Genomic DNA, 16,249 nt, shown 5'->3' with positions numbered 1-16,249 from the left:
AAGAGCAGTAAGGATTTTGAATTCTCTGCCAGAGAAGGTAGTAATGGTGGACTCAATCAATAAGTTTAAAAATGGAATAGATAAATTCCTAGCTGAAAAAAATATCCAGGGATACAGCATTTAATTAATAATAAAAAAATTTTTTAATAAAGGTTGAACTTGATGGACATTTGTCTTTTTTCAACCTCAACAACTATGTAACTATGTAACAAGTGGTCGGGGTCTCACCTACACATATACCAAAGAATATCCCTTTCACCGAAAGCGAGGATTTCCCTGTTATGGTAGCTACAAATCTCTCACCTAGTGGAGGGTTGATGTTTCGGAATCCAGTCTTGGACTCTGTTGACAACAGATGCGAGCCTCCACGGTTGGGGTGTTTTCTTGTTGTAAGTTTTCTTGGCTGGGTCTGCTGTTGCTGTCCCTGTTCCTGTTCTGGTTAGTGTTGCTATCTTTTGTTACTGTTGTGTCTTAGTTCATTGCCTCACCGCTATTCTTGTCTATTTTCCTTCTCTCAAAGTATGTCAGTTTCCTCGGGCACAGTTTTCCTATGCTGAATATGCAGAAGGGGCATAGAGGGGAGAAGCCAGCACACACTGAAGATTTCTTAAAGTGCCAGGCTCCAATGGACCCAATCTATACCCCATGGTACTAATACCACCCCAGTATTCCCTACGGACTACGAGAAAAGGAATTACCAGTAGGTATTCCTATTTTTTAACATCTGAATAATTGCCTAGTGTGGCTTAAGACTTTGAATGCTTAAAGAACATCTAAAAACACCATGGTAGATGGGCAAAGAAGCAGAATTTTGGATAAAATGGATCTAGAAAAAAAATAAAACATTTCTTGGTAAAAGTTACAAAAACTCTATACCACATGTGGCACAGTAATTGTCTCCTTGGACTAAATGAATGGTTACTCCATCTTTTGTATTGAAAACCACAGGAAAGATTTCCTACTGTTGTTACTTAGTCTTTCATGGCCCTTAAAATACATTTTGCCCCACCCCTCTTTTATCTCCTTGGCATTTTAAGGTTTCTAATGAATTGCTTGTGTCTGTTCCTGTTCGGACACAAAGGCGCTTACATCTAAATGAAATTATTCCAACACTAATACATTTTCTTTATCGTCCACTAGGGGGCACAGGAGAAGGCTTAACTCTGGGTATAGGCTGGCTGGGAGCAGGCTGGCACCAAAAGAGTTACTTTGTCCCCTATACCTGTCCCCAGGCCCGCCAGTTGTTGTTTTTTTTGGTGCAACGGCTGGAGCACGGCACCTCCAACCTCCAAGTAGGAGCTAGGTTACTCCCCCCCCCCCCCCTTTTTGATTAGTTTAGTGCTGCAGCCGCAGTGAAGAGAGCGGGATTCTGCTGCACTTCACGCACAAGCATGCCCGCCCCGTCCGCAGGCAGCAGCACCGGTAACTGGGCCGGGGTCTTCCGCCATGGGGTACCTATGCAACCTACAGAGCCTCCCCTGCAGCCACATCCGGACCCGGAGGGTAAGTTAAACAGCTCCCTGCATGCAGGGAGTTGTGACGAGCGGCGATCCCCTCCCGCTGAAGGGACACAGCGGGTGGGCAGATGAGTGGGCCCCCACAGTAAGGTACACTGTGCCTTATTACCACTAGATCAACAGGGCAATTGCCACAGCCCCTCCCCTACCCCGGGGGCTTACTAGTAGCCTTGCTCGGGGTCTGCCCCAGGGCTGTTCCTCCTCCCTCCTCTCTCAGTCCCTCCGATAAAACGCTGGGCAGAATTTTTAGCACACATGCTGGCTGGAAGTTGCTGAGAAAGGTAGGTCTGACAGTTGAGTATCTTGTCCCTTTTCTTGTTTTAGTTCAAGCGTTGTGTGGCTAAGTGTTTGTGGGTGTGCTACTGCAGTAAATATGGTTGGCTTCATGTCCCTTATACAGAGCCTAAGTCTGCAGGGGGTACCTCAGTGACTGGCCTGTGCTTACTTACTAAGCACTTTCAGTAGTGTAGAGTGTTCACTTGTTTTCACCCTTGATTTGTACATACGTGTGTCTCTGTCTCATTTTAAGAATGTCATCCAGAGGCAAAAAAATTGTTACATCTGAGCCTCCCACTTGTCGTGTGTGCTGAAATATTCTGTCTCCACAGGATTCCGCGGACCTATGCAGAGCATGCATGGGAGCTCCGCCAGGGGCTGGCTGGCAACTTTCAGCCTGGGGGGCAGACTCAAGCAAGTGAACTAGCTTTTCACAGGGAATGCAATGCAAAAATGGCCCTGGAACACTTAAATTGCACTGGCCCAGGGGCAGATGGCACCCATTGGATTCAGCACTGCCTAGTGCCTCTGCAACAGGTCAGTCCTATCCGATTTCTCATCCTCAGGTAGAGCCCCCTTGAGTTCACACATTGGCTCAGTCAGTTCAGGGCCTTTCTCAGTTCTCAGCCTCCATGCAACAACTTATGGAGAGGGAAAGACGTTCCAGACGGGCTCATGCTTCTAGCGGCACCGCTACCCATCTCTCAGAAAGGGATTCCGAGTTAAAGTCCCTTAATTCAGACCAGGAGAGTGGGTCAGGGAGTTCTGATCTGGACACATCTTCAGGTCTGCAAGACTCTCTTTCTGTGGCAGAGGTGGACGCCCTTGTGAAACAAGTGAGATTGGTTCTGGATATTGGGCACGAAGATCCGGCTCCCACATCCAAGACACCGGTTTTTAAAAAAACGAACAAGGATTCAACACAATTCTCCTCCTCTGCACAATTGGAGGATATGTTGGAGGGAGCATTGGCCAAACCAGATAAAAGGTTTCAGCTCTCCAAAAGATATCAGCCATTGTACCCATTTCCGTCTAAAGACAGGTCCAAGTGGGAGAACCCCCCACCAGAGGAAGCACATGTGGCGTGCCTGGTACATTCCTTGATTCTGCAAATTTCAGATACTTCTTCTGTAAAGGATTCTATGGATCGTATTTTAGACACGTTCCTTAAGACAGCGTATACACATACCGGTGCGATTACCAGAACGGCGCTGGCTTCGGCCTGGATAACTAAAGTGATAGCTTGTTGGACGGAGCAACTGCACCAGGGCCTGTCATCTACTGTTAGTAGGAAACAGTTGTTGGTACTGGTGGGGTATATTCAGAATGTGTTCAGAATACCTTGGAGAAGCAGCCCTAGAAACAGCTATCCTTACATCTAAGGTTTCGGCTTCAATGGTGGCGGTCAGACGATCATTATGGCTACGTTCTTGGAGAGCGGATGCCTCCTCCAAGAAAGCTCCAGAAGCATTACCTTTTGCAGGAGATACAAGGAATTAAATGACAAGGACAAAGAATTATTCGTCAAGGAATTAAATGACATTGTAATCTCACTGGTGACCGCTAAAATGGCCTTCCTTCCATCAGCAGTGACTCCTAAACCTACCTTTAGTTTCCATGGAAGTGTTAAAGGCCAGGCCTCCTCTTGTTACCAGGCCCCGGCGAAAGGTTTCAAGTCTCGCGCAAAACAACCTTAGGCTTTCAGACGCCCAACCGCCAAATCCACTGACAAGCCTGCAGCATGACGGGACAGGCCTCGCCCTGGGGGATCCCAGAGTCGGGGGCCGATTACTGTCTTTTGCTCCACAAGGGTCGGAAATCACAATGGACGCCTGGCTCAGGGAACTCGTGATTCATGGATATGCTCTGATGTTTTGGCACCGTCCTCCAAGAAGATTCTTCACCGCGTGGCTTCCGGGGGATCCCGGAGAGGCAGAAGCACTACAACGATCAGTCGGCTCCCTTCTCGCCTCCAAAGTCTATATTCCAGTACCAACGGTTGCTGGACCCTTAAGAAAGCACGCTCCTCATCAACATGCTAGAATTAAGAGCAATTCTAAACACATTGCTTTCAGCTCAACCTCTCCTCCGTGCCCGACCAAAGTCCAGTCAAACAACACAACGGCGGTGGCATACATCAACCATCAGGTCTGCACTCGCAGTTGAAGGGCCATGTGAGAGGTAACAAAAATTTTCCTCTGAGCAGAACAACACCTCCCAGCGCTGTCAGCAATGTTCATCCCAGGAGTGCTCATCTGGGAAGCAGACTTCCTAAGTTGGCAGGATGTGCACTCAGGAGAGTGGAAGCTCCATCAAGTTGGTGTCCCAGTGGGGTATGCCGGATGTAGACTTCATGGCTTCCCGGCACAACAGGCAGCTCTTGCACAAGCGATCCAAAAGCGTTCCAGGTGGATGCCCTGACAGCACATTGGTCATTTCCCATGGTGTATGCCTTTCCCCCGATTTCCATGATTCTCAGACTCCTCCGGAAATTCAAGCAACAAGGAGGCACGATGATACTGGTGGTTCCCGATTGGCTGCGTCGCCCGTGGTATGCGGGTCTTCTCAATCTGTCCATAGACACCCCATGGCATCTCCCAGTATGCCCGGACCTTGTGTACATCCAGACCCCATCCGCCTTGCTTTGACGGCGTGGCTATTGAGACATCCATCCTAAGATGAAAAGGATTTTCCAGGACAGTCATCAAAATTATGTTTAATGCCAGGAAGACATCGTCTGCCAGAATCTATCACCACATCTGGAAGGCATACTTTTCCTAGTGTGCGAATCGTCACTTCAACACGCGCCCTTTTAGACTACCTCGACTTTTGGCCTTTCTCCAGTCAGGTTTAGATCTGGGACTTCGGTTGTTGTCCTTGAAGGTCCAGGTCTCGGCACTGTCCGTACTGTTTCAAAAACAACTTGCAGCCATTCCGGATGTCAACATTTTTATCCATGGAGTACTTCATGTACAGCCGCCATTTGTACCTCCAGTTGTGGGATTTTCCTTGGTCCTCAGAGTGTTGTGAACAGTCCCTTTGACTCGGACTCGGGTGACTTCCGATGGATCACATGGAAGACCTTGTTTCTTTTGGCTATCTCTTCAACTCGAAGAGTTTCTAATCTTAGTGCCTTATCCTGGCATTCGCCCTTCCTGGTGTTTCACTCGGACAGGGCAGTGCTTCGCACTCGGACAGGTTTTCTTCCTAAAGTGGTTTCTAGATTCCATCTGAATCAGAAAATAGTGGTTAAAATTAATGGAGGCTCCTCCTGAGGAGGCTTCCTTGGATGTTGTATGCACTCTCCATATATATGTAAACAAAACCAAAGGTATCCAACGCTCGGACTCCCTGTTAGTATTGCTGGACTTGCACAAATGGGGGTGGCCAGAGTCCAAACAGACCTTAGCCAGATGGCTTAGGTTAAAAATTCAACATGCAGCGAATCTTCCCCCACCTCTGGAGTTCAAAGCTCATTCCACACGGGCTGTGGGAGCTTCCTGGTAGCCTCTCGTGGGACTATGGCTGAGCACCTTTGCAAAGCTGCTACATGGTCCTCTGCTCAGACCTTCATTAAGTTCTATGCGTTTGACACCTTTGCATCAGATGACGCAGCCTTCAGGCGTAGGGTCCTGAGCTCAGTTCAGGAGCATCCCTGCCCTTTAGGGGACAGCTTTAGGATGTTCCAGCGTTAAGCCTTCTCCTGTGACTCCTTGTGGATGATAAAGAAAATAGGATTATGTCTTACCTTGGTAAATCCTTTTCTTTGAGTCCATAGGGGGCTCAGGACGCCTTCCCTGACGCACCTGTCCTGCGGATCTTCCTGTATAGGTAGTGTGTGGCCATCCATCTTTGCAGTGTTTCTCTCTGAGGTGTTCTTCCTTCCTCTTCTACCGCTCCTGCCTTGGGCTTGCTATTAAAACTGGCGTGCCCTGGGGCGGGGTATAGGAGACAAGGAGGCAAGGCCTGTTGGGAACTTTAAAGTAACCCTTTTGGTGCCAGCCTGCTCCCAGACAGCCTATACCCAGCGTAAAGCCTTCTCAAGGGCCCCCTATGGAGTCAAAGAAAAGGATTTACCAAGGTAAGACATAATCCTATTTTCTTTATCATCCTATTTTTTTTCTTTGTCACTTCATGGCAGTCATAACCTTGGGAGTAGGACATATTCTCCTCTAGTACAGACAGGAAGTTTAATTAGGGATCGCCCCAATGCTGTATATATTCTAGCCACTCCTCCTTGACCCTTGTGATTTTTCCTGTCTCCTGGGTGTATAGGTCAGAGTAGAGAAGTTTGATATTTTGTCAAGCAGGACTTACCTCAGTCTGTTAGCCCAGTAATGCATCTCTTTAAAGTGAGGTGGTGCCCTAGAGATCATATGAAGGCTGCTACGCAGCATTGCCGATGTAATAAAGAACTGGAGGATGTATGGACACCCATGCTTCATGCCCAGTGTGGTCGGCCAGCAGAACTGGTCAATACCTGTCAAAAGAAAGATGGTGTTGCGACATCTGTGCGCCTGCATGGAAGCAAAAAAGGATCTGGTTAAGAAGCATCTAAAATTTGTCTGTACAGCATGTGATAATCCATTTACTGACACTCAAGTTATGCTGTTTTGTGAAGATTGTGTACAAAAGAGCCCCACACCTCTGCCTGCTCAGCAGCCTAAACAATTTCAAGAATTTATGGATTGGACGAAAAAATCTTTTGTATCTAAAGAGGAATTTTTAACCCAGCAAAGGTCTAAGAGACCTAGGCTAGAAGCAAGTCTTGATTATAAACCTGATGCAGTCTCATCTGAATATGGTGTTGGGGAAAATTGTGATGATTTGTCCACTGATGAATCAGGAGAGGTTTGTGAGGACGTGAAGTCTTTTGATAGGCTGAGAGCATGTTGCAAAATATCAATAAATCCATGAATTATAAAACAGCTTCAGGACAGAAGGATAAGCAAAATTTTCCAGTTCAGAAAGTTAGGAAAGAAATGGCGACAAAAGAATGGCAAAGTTTAAAGGGGGCAACAACAGAGCGATGTTCAGCTCATTGCTAAGCAATCTCACTAGACTGCTTAGAACATTGCTCCGTGTGTAGGGGTACCGGCGACAGTGATGTGGTCCCGCGTGTCGCTATCGCCGGTGCTAGATTGGCCTGATCGCTCATTTCACCGATGGGTGAAATGACCAACCCTCCATGTCCGCCCCCCCCCCCCCCCCCCCCCTTGCACTCAGCACATCGAGCTGTGCTGAGCGGGGTGGGGGGGAGAGATGTGTGCTGAGCGGTCTGTGCTAGACCGCTCAGCACATGTCTCTGGGGAAATCTCCCCATCAGTACGGCCCTTAAGGCCCATACACTCTGGGCGATTTTGGCCTCTCTTAAAATCGTTAATTTTGTCCGTTTTGAGCGATTTTGAGGTCAAAGCCTACCAGTGTGTATGGCTCAGTGACTAACGACTGACAATTATGCGCGCTCCCGCATCATCGCCAGCGAGGTGGTCCATCGGCTGGTTTGACCAGCATGCTTGCAGATGATGGTTCCTTTTCCAGCCATCATTGCTCAGTGTGTACGGCCGCGAGCGATGATGGCTGGAGGATGAACTCTTTTCCGCCTGCCGGACCTGCCCTGTATCCTCCCCAAGCCCTACCTTTTTCGGCGCCGCGGTCCCGCAATGTATATATTACTGGTGCCACTGCCCACCAATGATGAATATAAGATAGTAATATATACATTACTGGCACAGGCCAGCAATGTATATAATAAGAATTTACTTACCGATAATTCTATTTCTCATAGTCCGTAGTGGATGCTGGGGACTCCGTAAGGACCATGGGGAATAGCGGCTCCGCAGGAGACTGGGCACTAAAGTAAAAGCTTTAGGACTACCTGGTGTGCACTGGCTCCTCCCCCTATGACCCTCCTCCAAGCCTCAGTTAGGATACTGTGCCCGGACGAGCGTACACAATAAGGAAGGATATTGAATCCCGGGTAAGACTCATACCAGCCACACCAATCACACCGTACAACCTGTGATCTGAACCCAGTTAACAGCATGATAACAGAGGAGCCTCTGAAAAGATGGCTCACAACAATAATAACCCGATTTTTGTAACAATAACTATGTACAAGTATTGCAGACAATCCGCACTTGGGATGGGCGCCCAGCATCCACTACGGACTATGAGAAATAGAATTATCGGTAAGTAAATTCTTATTTTCTCTAACGTCCTAAGTGGATGCTGGGGACTCCGTAAGGACCATGGGGATTATACCAAAGCTCCCAAACGGGCGGGAGAGTGCGGATGACTCTGCAGCACCGAATGAGAGAACTCCAGGTCCTCCTCAGCCAGGGTATCAAATTTGTAGAATTTAGCAAACGTGTTTGCCCCTGACCAAGTAGCTGCTCGGCAAAGTTGTAAAGCCGAGACCCCTCGGGCAGCCGCCCAAGATGAGCCCACCTTCCTTGTGGAATGGGAATTTACAGATTTTGGCTGTGGCAGGCCTGCCACAGAATGTGCAAGCTGAATTGTACTACAAATCCAGCGAGCAATAGTCTGCTTAGAAGCAGGAGCACCCAGCTTGTTGGGTGCATACAGGATAAACAGCGAGTCAGATTTTCTGACTCCAGCCGTCCTGGAAACATATATTTTCAGGGCCCTGACAACGTCTAGCAACTTGGAGTCCTCCAAGTCCCTAGTAGCCGCAGGCACCACCATAGGTTGGTTCAGGTGAAACGCTGAAACCACCTTAGGGAGAAACTGAGGACGAGTCCTCAATTCCGCCCTGTCCGAATGGAAAATCAGATAAGGGCTTTTACAGGATAAAGCCGCCAATTCTGACGCGCGCCTGGCACAGGCCAGGGCCAACAGCATGACCACTTTCCATGTGAGATATTTTAACTCCACAGATTTAAGTGGTTCAAACCAATGTGACTTTTGGAACCCAAAAAACTACATTGAGATCCCAAGGTGCCACTGGAGGCACAAAAGGAGGCTGTATATGCAGTACCCCTTTTACAAACGTCTGAACTTCAGGGACTGAAGCTAGTTCTTTTTGGAAGAAAATTGACAGGGCCGAAATTTGAACCTTAATGGACCCCAATTTCAGGCCCATAGACACTCCTGTTTGCAGGAAATGTAGGAATCGACCCATTTGAATTTCCTCCGTCGGGCCTTACTGGCCTCGCAACACGCAACATATTTTCGCCAAATGCGGTGATAATGTTTTTCAGTTACATCCTTCCTGGCTTTGATCAGGATAGGGATGACTTCATCCGGAATGCCTTTTTCCTTCAGGATCCGGCGCTCAACCGCCATGCCGTCAAACACAGTCGCGGTAAGTCTTGGAACAGACAGGGTCCTTGCTGGAGCAGGTCCCTTCTTAGAGGTAGAGGCCACGGATCCTCCGTGAGCATCTCTTGAAGTTCCGGTTACCAAGTCCTTCTTGGCCAATCCGGAGCCACTAATACAGTGCTTACTCCTCTCCATCTTATAATTCTCAGTACCTTGGGTATGAGATGGCAGAGGAGGGAACACATACACTGACTGGTACACCCATGGTGTTACCAGAGCGTCTACAACTATTGCCTGAGGGTCCCTTGACCTGGCGCAATACCTGTCGAGTTTTTCCCAACGGTTTATAATCATGTGGAAGACTTCTGGGTGAAGTCCCCACTCTCCCGGGTGGAGGTCGTATCTGCTGAGGAAGTCTGCTTCCCAGTTGTCCACTCCCGGAATGAATACTGCTGACAGTGCTATCACATGATTTTCCGCCCAGCGAAGAATCCTTGCAGCTTCTGCCATTGCCCTCCTGCTTCTTGTGCCACCCTGTCTGTTTACATGGGTGACTGCCGTGATGTTGTCCGACTGGATCAACCCCGGCTGACCTTGAAGCAGAGGTCTTGCTAAGCTTAGAGCATTGTAAATGGCCCTTAGCTTCAGGATATTTATGTGAAGTGATGTCTCCAGGCTTGACCATAAGCCCTGGAAATTCCTTCCCTGTGTGACTGCCCCCCCAGCCTCGCAGGCTGGCATCCGTGGTCACCAGGACCCAGTCCTGAATGTCGAATCTGCGGCCCTCTAGAAGATGAGCACACTGCAACCACCACAGGAGAGACACCCTTGTCCTTGGTGACAGGGTTATCCGCTGATGCATCTGAAGATGCGACCCGGACCATTTGTCCAGCAGGTCCCACTGGAAAGTTCTTGCGTGGAATCTGCCGAATGGGATTGCTTCGTAGGAAGCCACCATTTTTCCCAGAACCCTTTAATTGATGTACTGAGACTTGGCTCGGTTATAGGAGGTTCCCGACTAGCTCGGATAACTCCTTGACTTTCTCCTCCGGGAGAAACACCTTTTTCTGGACTGTGTCCAGGATCATCCCCTAGGAACAGAAGACGAGTCGTCGGAATCAGCTGCGATTTTGGAATATTGAGAATCCAATTGTGCTGCCGCAACACTACCTGAGATAGTGCTACACCGACCTCCAACTGTTCCCTGGATCTTACCCTTATCAGGGAATCGTCCAAGTAAGGGATAACTAAAATTCCCTTCCTTCGAAGGAGTATCATCATTTCGGCCATTACCTTGGTAAAGACCCGGGGTGCCGTGGACCATCCATACGGCAGCGTCTGAACTGATAGTGACAGTTCTGTACCACAAACCTGAGGTACCCTTGGTGAGAAAGGTAAATTGGGACATGAAGGTAAGCATCCTTGATGTCCCGAGACATCATGTAGTCCCCTTCTTCCTGGTTCGCAATCACTGCTCTGAGTGACTGAATCTTGAATTTGAACCTCCGTATGTAAGTGTTCAAGATTTTAGATTTAGAATCGGTCTCGCCGAGCCGTCCGGCTTCGGTACCACCACAGTGTGGAATAATACCCCGTTCCCTGTTGCAGGAGGGGTACCTTGATTATCACCTGCTGGGAATACAGCTTGTGAATGGCTTCCAAAACTGCCTCCCTGTCAGAGGGAGACATCGGTAAAGCCGACTTTAGGAAACGGCGAGGGGGAGACGTCTCGAATTCCAATTTGTACCCCTGAGATATCCCTTGAAGGATCCAGGGGTCTACTTGCGAGTGAGCCCACTGCGCGCTGAAATTCATTGAGACGGGCCCCCACCGTGCCTGATTCTGCTTGTAAAGCCCCAGCGTCATACTGAGGGCTTGGCAGAGGCGGGAGAGGGCTTCTGTTCCTGGGAACTGGCTGATTTCTGCAGCCTTTTTCCTCTCCCTCTGTCACGGGGCAGAAATGAGGAACCTTTTGCCCGCTTGCCCACGAAAAGACTGCGCCTGATAATACGGCGTCTTCTTATGTTGAGAGGCGACCTGGGGTACAAACATGGATTTCCCAGCTGTTGCCGTGGCCACCAGGTCTGAAAGACCGACCCCAAATAACTCCTCCCTTTAATAAGGCAATACTTCCAAATGCCGTTTGGAATCCGCATCACCTGACCACTGTCGTGTCCATAACCCTCTACTGAAATGGACAACGCACTTAGACTTGATGCCAGTCGGCAAATATTCCGCTGTGCATCACGCATATATAGAAATGCATTTTTTAAATGTTCTATAGGCAATAATATACTGTCCCTATCTAGGGTATCAATATTTTCAGTCAGGGAATCCGACCACACCAACCCAGCACTGCACATCCAGGCTGAGGCGATTGCTGGTCGCAGTATAACACCAGTATGTGTGTAAATACATTTTAGGATACCCTCCTGCTTTCTATCAGCAGGATCCTTAAGGGCGGCCATCTCAGGAGAGGGTAGAGCCCTTGTTTTTACAAGCGTGTGAGCGCTTTATCCACCCTAGGGGATGTTTCCCAACACACCCTAACCTCTGGCGGGAAAGGATATAATGCCAATAACATTTTAGAAATTATCAGTTGTTATCGGGGGAAACCCACGCATCATCACACACCTCATTTAATTTCTCAGATTCAGGAAAACTACAGGTAGTTTTTCCTCACCGAAAATAATACCCCTTTTTGGTGGTACTCGTATTATCAGAAATGTGTAAAACATTTTTCATTGCCTCAATCATGTAACGTGTGGCCCTACTGGAAGTCACATTTGTCTCTTCACCGTCGACACTGGAGTCAGTATCCGTGTCGGCGTCTATATCTGCCATCTGAGGTAACGGGCGCTTTAGAGCCCCTGACGGCCTATGAGACGTCTGGACAGGCACAAGCTGAGTAGCCGGCTGTCTCATGTCAACCACTGTCTTTTATACAGAGCTGACACTGTCACGTAATTCCTTCCAACAGTTCATCCACTCAGGTGTCGACCCCCTAGGGGGTGACATCACTATTACAGGCAATCTGCTCCGTCTCCACATCATTTTTCTCCTCATACATGTCGACACAAACGTACCGACACACAGCACACACACAGGGAATGCTCTGATAGAGGACAGGACCCCACTAGCCCTTTGGGGAGACAGAGGGAGAGTTTGCCAGCACACACCAGAGCGCTATATATATACAGGGATAACCTTATATAAGTGTTTTTCCCCTTATAGCTGCTGTATCTTTAATACTGCGCCTAATTAGTGCCCCCCTCTCTTTTTTAACCCTTTCTGTAGTGTAGTGACTGCAGGGGAGAGCCAGGGAGCTTCCCTCCAACGGAGCTGTGAGGAAAAATGGCGCCAGTGTGCTGAGGAGATAGGCTCCGCCCCCTTCTCGGCGGCCTTATCTCCCGTTTTTCTGTGAATTCTGGCAGGGGTTAAATGCATCCATATAGCCCAGGAGCTATATGTGATGTATTTTTAGCCATCTAAGGTGTTTATATTGCGTCTCAGGGCGCCCCCCCCCCCAGCGCCCTGCACCCTCAGTGACCGGAGTGTGAAGTGTGCTGAGAGCAATGGCGCACAGCTGCGGTGCTGTGCGCTACCTTATTGAAGACAGGACGTCTTCTGCCGCCGATTTTCCGGACCTCTTCAGTCTTCTGGCTCTGAAAATGAAAAACCTAAAACTAAACTTTTCACTAAGCAGCTCAGGAGAGCCACCTAGTGTGCACCCTTCTCGTTCGGGCACAAAAATCTAACTGAGGCTTGGAGGAGGGTCATAGGGGGAGGAGCCAGTGCACACCAGGTAGTCCTAAAGCTTTTACTTTTGTGCCCAGTCTCCTGCGGAGCCGCTATTCCCCATGGTCCTTACGGAGTCCCCAGCATCCACTTAGGACGTTAGAGAAATTACTGGTGCCACTGCCCACCAATGATGAATATAAGCCAGTAATATATACATTGCTGGCAGAGTCCCCCTTTATACACATTATGGCAGCAGTCCCCCTTTTTACACATTACGGCAACAGTCTCCCTTTTTACACATTACGGCAGCAGTCCCCCTTTTTACAATGGCCCATGCTCCCACCCTTGGAATTCAAACCCGGCCCATTATGTAAATAGCCTTTCTAATGAAAGATTTTCAGCAAAGTCTTTCGCCTCCTGAAAATATCTTGCTCTTTGGGAAAATAGCTCAGTGTGTATGCACTACTAGACAGGAGTCATGGTAATAAGAATCATATATAAAAAATGTATCCATACATTTCTATATACCAATAAACAAAAGTTGTCAGAAATATTTAATATTCTGGGTAGTGGAAGGCAATTCTAATTTACATTTCTCCCTTATGGATTGTCAACTTCTCTGCGGACATTTATAAAAGTTCTAGTAACTACAGTGGTACATTTAAGCAACTAGGAGATAGCAGTCTTAGCCATATTGGTTTCTGGAAAAACAGAATAAATGGTACAAGACAGTTTAAATCAAACTATACATTTCTTCAAATGCATGGTTACATAATAAATTGGAAGAAAAGTCAATTAAAAACCCAGTACAAAAAAAAAAATCTAGTTTTTAGGGGTACAGATAGATACACAGAAGTATGGAATAAAACTCTTGGAAGGAAGATGCATGAAGATACAGAAATTGAACAGATGTGTACAAAGACACTACATTCAATTGCAAACAGGATTGAGACCTCTGGGTATAATATCTCCTATAGATACAGTGCCATGGGCAAGATGGCATATGAGATATCTACAATGGAATGCACTAAAATACACGCAGAAAAGAATGCTATATATCAGATATGGCTAAAACAAGCCACAAAAAATGTCTCTAGACTGGTGGAAAAGTGTAAAACTAAAAACAAGTCAATGTCGCTTAGGGGAGTTCATTTGAGAATATTCTTAGACAGTATGACAGTGGTAACATATCTGAATCATCAGTCTAGTACCAAAAGTCAGGCTCTTATGAAAGAGGTCTCAAGAATCATCATATGGCAGAAAATTATCTTCTCTCTCTTTCAGCGCTGCATGTATCATGCAAAGAGAATGTCATAGCAGACTTTCTAAGCAGAAAATAAATTCTCCCAGGAGACTGGGAATTGAATCCATGCATATTCCAGACAATTACATGATGTTTTGGATATCTACAAATGGACTTAATTGCAATGAGCATGAATACAAAACTACCACAATTCTTCCCAAAACACCATGTACAAGGGACGGAAGGTCTACATTTCCTTTAATAATAGTGGATTTTTCCCTAGGATATGTGGTCCCCCTATTCCCATTGATATACTGCACACTAAAGAAAATCAGGGAAGAATGGGCTGAATTAATAGTGATCCTACCGTACTGACCCAGAAGAGCATGGTGTGTAACTGCACTTAAGATGAGTGTGAAAGAACCGTGGGTCCAACCAGTCAGATCGGACTTATTGACCCAAGGTACATTATTCAATCGGAATCCAATAACCCTCAATTTAGAGATTGAGATTGAGTTTAAACTGTTAAAACTGAAGGGTCTTTCTGAACAAGTAGTACAAATAGCAGCCCTCAGTGTGCTTTTTGTATAAGAAGTTGGCTGAAGATGAACTGGTTAAAAGATTTTGTCGAGTAATCAAAAGAATTTGCCCACAGATAAGAGCTCTTATTTCTCCATGAAATCTAAATTTAATCTTGAAGGCTTTGACAGTAGCACCATTTGAACTTCTACAGGAAACCTCCTTAAAATATTTAACATGAAAGTGGTCTTTTTGATCGCAATAACATCAGCTAGAAGAGTGTGCGAACTATAGGCTCTATGGGCAGAAAAGCCATACCTGACAATCATGTCAGACAGGGTTGTATTAAGGACAAATCCAGAATTTGTACCTAAAGTAGTTTCTAATTTCTATCTCAATCAGAATATCACGCTACCAGTTTTCTTTCCTCAACTGAAGAATAATATAGAGAAAGAATTACATACTTTAGACCTTATGAGAGCGATTTCTATTTATCTTTCCAGAGTGAAAGAATTCAGGAAAACAAAGCACTTAATTGTTTTACCAACAGGTCATGACCCTCCTAAACAGACCATTTCAAGATGGATAAGAGAAGTCATTATCTTTGTCTATAAGAAAGAGGGCTTTAGGATACTCAAATCCTCAAATAGCGCACTTGACTAGAGCAGCATCTACTTCTTGGACAAAAAAGGAGGAAGCATAAATTACATCTGTAAAGCAGCAGCATGGTCCTCTGTAAATAAATTCCCAAGCCACTACACACTGGATCTATCAGAGGCTAATTTCAGAGATAAAGTTCTTCAAGAATCACTTAAAATAGGATTTTAATTACCTACCGGTAAATCCTTTTCTCGCAGTCCATAAGGGATACTGGGGTCACTTAGTATGATAAGGTATAGATGGGGTCCAAAGGAGTCGGTACACTTTAAATTCTTCAAACAGGGTGTGCTGGCTCCTCCCCTCTAGCCCTCCCCCACAGCCCAGTCTAGGAAAACTGTGCCCGAAGGAGATGGACATACGTGAGGGGAGGAACATGACAAGACAAACGAGTGGTGAGTCTAACAAACCAGCACACAACAAACATAAACCAGACCAGCAATGGCTGGCGAAACAGAACAGCAACAGCTGATTCAAACAACGTTCACATAAGAACTTGCAGGAAAAGTGGAAGCACAGAGGTGGGCGCCCAGTATCCCTTATGGACTATGAGAAAAGGCTTTACCGGTAGGTAATTAAAATCCTATTTTATCTAACATCCATAAGAGATACTGGGGTTACTTAGAACAATGGGGACGTCCCAAAGCTCCCAAAATGGGTGGGAACGTGCTGAGACGTCTGCAGTACTGATTGTCCGAATTGGAAATCTGCTTTCGCCAGGGTAACAAACCTGTAGAACTTGACAAACGTGTTTGTCCCCGACCAGGTAGCAGCCCGGCATAGTTGCAAAACACCATGGGCAGCTGCCCAGGAAGAACCCACCTACCTAGTAGAGTGGGCCTTGATAGACCATGCAACAGGCAAGGCCGCCAAAGTGTGGGCCTGTTGAATTGTAAGCCTAATCCAATGAGCAATTGACTGCTTCAAAGCAGGGCAACCCTTCTTTTGAGTATCATAGAGCACAAAGAGGGAATCCGCTTTTCGGACAGTAGCCGTCCTCTTGACATAGATC

This window comes from Pseudophryne corroboree, chromosome 2 (assembly GCF_028390025.1).
Source record: "Pseudophryne corroboree isolate aPseCor3 chromosome 2, aPseCor3.hap2, whole genome shotgun sequence".
In the NCBI taxonomy this organism is placed as follows: Eukaryota; Metazoa; Chordata; class Amphibia; order Anura; family Myobatrachidae; genus Pseudophryne; species Pseudophryne corroboree.
This window is presented reverse-complemented; position numbering follows the sequence as displayed.